Source organism: Mytilus californianus, unplaced genomic scaffold (genome assembly GCF_021869535.1).
Source record: "Mytilus californianus isolate M0D057914Y unplaced genomic scaffold, xbMytCali1.0.p SCAF_53, whole genome shotgun sequence".
Classification (NCBI taxonomy): domain Eukaryota; kingdom Metazoa; phylum Mollusca; class Bivalvia; order Mytilida; family Mytilidae; genus Mytilus; species Mytilus californianus.
The window spans coordinates 826,367-831,323 of NW_026262705.1; positions in this window are offsets into that span (position 1 = coordinate 826,367).

Consider the following 4,957-nt stretch of genomic DNA (forward strand, 5'->3'; position numbering starts at 1 on the left):
CGACATAAGGAACATACCCGATATCATCTGTGAAACGGTTATTCCATAACGGTCAACCAACTCGTGATGGCGTCCGTAAAATTTACGAAGGGATGATTTCAACTTCACCATTTGGAACTCTTGACTCAATAGCTTCCTTGTGAGAAGCAATCCTCTATCAAGGAAATCATAATAGGAAACACAAGCCCGGGAATCATCTTATTTTGTTGTATGTGTCTTACTTATGACAACTGCGATACAATGATTTATGTAATCCAAACGAATTTTGTTGACCTCTATAAGTTGTATTTCAATAAAAAGGATAAAGTAACGTAAGTTTAAAACTTCAATTGATATCAAATTTCTTTTGTTTTTGGACTAGTATTTTTATCTGTCATTCCCGTTAAGCAAACCACGAACTACAATCTCTTATCGACCACACCTTCTGAAATACACTTGAAATAGCAAATTTGTGTATCTATAAATTTTATCATCAATGCAAAACATTTTCTTTTATTGTCTCATATTTTAATGAAAAGTATATTAGTTCTCACAGTATCGTTGTCTTGTTGTCGACTCGCAAACTAATTTCACTCGGCAGATATAGATGTGTCCCGATTCTCAATTAAAAATTTGGTGACATATTTGTCTATTGAATATCTTAATAACTTATCGTTTAATTTAGTGCTTACTATACCGCGTGGTCATTTGTTCATCCTCGGAGGCCAAATAGTCACGTCTTGATGTCTTTTGTGTTCTTGTTAACTCTGGTTTTAGTCTTTTGAGTATCTGATTGAAAAAATATGCTGAAGCAATTTTTTTCATTATAAATTATTATGTTATTAAGTTTACAATTATTTTTAAAAAATGAGCACGGCCATTCTTACTTTTAAAAGAATTCAGACAAATGGGATCTGTGGGAAGTGCCCCTGATGAAACTAATTGTTTTGTGTTATATTAAACTGTAATCTTACGTTTAATTGTAGCTCTCATGTGCTAGAATTTACATTTTTATTATTGCTACCCACATTTAACTAAATCATATGCTAAACATACAAATAAGTCGCGTAAAGTCATCATATTCTAATCTTATGATTTCCTCCTTTAAAATGTTTTATACTGTGTTAGGTTGTTCCAATACGGCAAACATGTACTAATGTTCAGATGGAGAGTTGTCTCATTGGCACTCATACCACATCTTCTTATTTCTACTAACTAATGTTCATGTATGACAGAATTGTCTTAACATTCTATTTTTACCCTGCTTCCTATAATGAAATATAGTTTCTGTCATTATCCCAACCTCCAAATATGTTTTATGCGTTTTTAGCAAAGCTGTGCGTGACTTTTTCCATCATTCAAACACGCCCTGTAACATCGTTCTGGGCAGCGAGCAACACATAATTGGTTTGAACATATGTTTGGACGTTATGTGAGTGCAACAGCTTTTCATTTGTCTTCTTTTCAAGTTGATAGAAGTATATGTATAAGTATGCATTCCTGTATCCTTATATATTTTAAAAGTTGCGTTCACTATCCTGAAATGCAATTAATAAACCTATATAACCATCGCTTTGATATGGATTTTGCATTCAAAATGACCAATAATACTTAGCCTGCTTGACTGAGTAATTTAAACAACAATATATCGCATATTTTACAAAGTTCTATTTCAGATTGATCTGCAAAAGCGAGTTGTAATGTCTAATGAATTTTAGATTTTTTATTAAATTGTTTTATGTCTTCAGAATTAGTTAAACAGCACAATGTTTCTATCGTGATTTCTGTCGTAACGCATTTATTTTCAAATAAACCGAAGCAATGGAATTATTTGCTTTTTTTTTATCATATAAGAGTTTATTCTTGATCTTTAACTGTCAATCTTTTTTTAGTATAAAGTAAAGTCAATGATAGTTTGATGATTCACAGTTAGTGCATATGATTGCCTGAAGAAATATTGCACTTTGTTTGATCACCGCCGTTTAATGGTAAAAACGTTATTAACATGTAAGCGCTGTGGATAAATTGAAATATATAAAATTTATCAAAAGATAGTATTGTAAAATACAACAAAAAGTAAAATAACAAAAACACTGAACTTCAAGGAAAATTCAAAAGGGAAAGTCCCTTATCAAATGCAAAAACAGTAAAAGAAATATAAACAAGGCTAGTAATTATATATATATAAACTAACGCAAATTTGAAGATCTAACATTGTTGGGCTAAATTTGAGACGAGTTATATATATATATATATATTATGTAGTTAGCCATGTATAACCACGCGTTATCCGATGGAGAATGTCTGTCATAAAGTTGTCACATGTTAAGACGTGTATAATAAAATTAAAATTTGATGTGGCGGCATGGTAATTTACATTATCATCCTTTACGACAGACAAAATAGCTGATCTGAAAGGAACAACATCTACTTTCCACTATACATCATGTACTGTGTTACAACCCTAGATAAAGCCGACGAAGAAAGGCATTACATCGACCACCGAAAGCTGTATATTTATGTAACCTAGGTGTTTGAGTGGTCTAGGGCGCTGGAAACGGTGCAGGCGGTTTTGCAACGATGTCATAGAAGCAAGGGTTCGAATCTCGCTGAGGGAAGAACAAACATTTGCTAACGCAAATTTGAAGATCTAACATTGTTGAGCTAAATTGAGACGAGTTATAAATATATATTATGGTGTTAGCCCTGTATAACCACGTGTTATCCGATGGATAATGCCTGTCATAACGTTGTCACATGTTTAGGCGTGTGTATATATATATATATATATATATATATATATATGTCTGTCATAAAGTTGTCACATGTTTAGACGTGTATAATAAAATCAAAATTGGATGTGGCGGCATTGTTATTAGCATTATCATCCTTTACGACAGACAAAATAGCTGATCTGAAAGGTACACCATCTACTTGCCACTATACCTCATGTACTGTGTTAGAACCCTAGATAAAGTCGACGAGGAAAGCCATTACATCGACCATCGAAAACTATATTTTTATGTAGCCTAGGTGGTCGAGTGGTCTAAAGCGCTGGACACGGTGCAGACGGTTTTGCCACGATGTCACAGACACAAGGGTTCGAATCCCGCTGAGGGAAAAACAAAAACTTGCTTCCGCAAATTTGCAGATTGAACATTGTTGTGCTGATATTTAGAGTAATTATGAATATAATATGTGTTTTCAGCCTGGCATCACCTTCATTGGTGATCCAATGATGGATCTGTCGTAGAGTTGTCACTTGTTTGGACGTACTTATCATGTATATATTTCTGAGACTGCATCTGACGATCCTCTACGATAGATAATTTAGCTTATCTGCAATCAATTCCATCTTCATGCCTAATATCTCATGTACTGTGTTACAACTCTAGATTCTAATGACGAGGAAAGGTAACACTAGGCCACCGAAAGCTGATTTTTTTTAGTTCAGTATAGTTGGCCTAGTGGTCTAGAGCGCTGGGCACAGTGCAGGCGGTGTTGTCTCGATATCCCAATAACATATGTTCGAATCCCGGCGAGGGAACAACTAAAATTTGCTTCCGCGAATTTGCAGATTTAACATTGTTGTGCTGATATTTAGAGTAATTATGTACATATATAGATACACTCATAAGGACATACACCCCGTTGGGTTTATCTAAATAATACCCTGATATTATGATTAATGTCGATGAGTTAAACAAATAGCCAATAAACAAATTGAAAATCAAGTTTGACTGTTGGTTAACATTGGGGTTAAACTGTACAAGACAAGTAAAACATGGAAATCAATAGATATGGACAACACACTAGCACTATATTATAAAAGTTTTGTGCTTCGGAGATTAGTTACTTTCTGGTATTGAAATATATATTATTTTTATATCTTATCATACAAGTTAAACTTAATAATCCTCCTAAATTCACTTGCATTCACAATAGTAAAACTGAGAATGGAAATGGGGAATGTGTCAAAGAGACAACAACCCGACCAAAGAGCAGAAAACAGCCCAAGGCTTCCATTGGGTCTTCAATTCACAGCGAAAAAAATCCCACACCCGGAGGCGGGTTTCAGCTGGCCCCTAAACTAAAAAAGTGCATACTCTTTAAAATAATCGAAAGATCAACACCATTTAAAAACAGTTTATTTTACGAAAAATCGAATAATTACCCGAATTATGAGTATTTCTCCTGATTATAAGAAAATAATCTCCTTAATTGGGATCACATATTTTTTATTGTTTTAAAGGAAGTGAAAAGTGTGTATTTGGCTTAAGAAAAGGAAAACGGTTTTCATTTAGCTAAACACATTTTCTTATCATTTACTGTCGACCTTTTGAAAAGTCTTCATACAATAACGAATTCCTTCACGATTTGAAAAACGGTATGATTCAAATGATTGTTGGATGCCTTATTATTATTATTATTATTATCATTATTATTAACATTATCATTATCATTATTTTTATCATTATTATTTTTATTATTATTATTATTATTATCATCGTTATTATTATTATCATTATTATTGTTGTTGTTTAAAAGAATAAGCACTTTGAACAAATACATTTATTTCATCATAAATAATATTGATAATAATGGAATAGATAAAATATTGCAAAAATATTAAATTAGAGTTATTACTATTTTCTTATTATCATAATGATCCATTAATAATAATTATTATCATTATCATAGAAATAATAATAATTATTATTTTTATAATAATAATAATAATCATAATAATAATCATAATAATCATAATGATAATAATAATACTAAGACAAGAAAAATGTTACAATAATAATAATAATAATAATAATAATAATATTATAATAAAAAATTAATAACAATAACAATAATTATTATAATCATTATAATTATTATAATAATTATTATTATTTTTCTTATTATTATTAAAAATATTATTACTATTATTATTATAAAAATCATTTACACATACTTCAATCTTTAA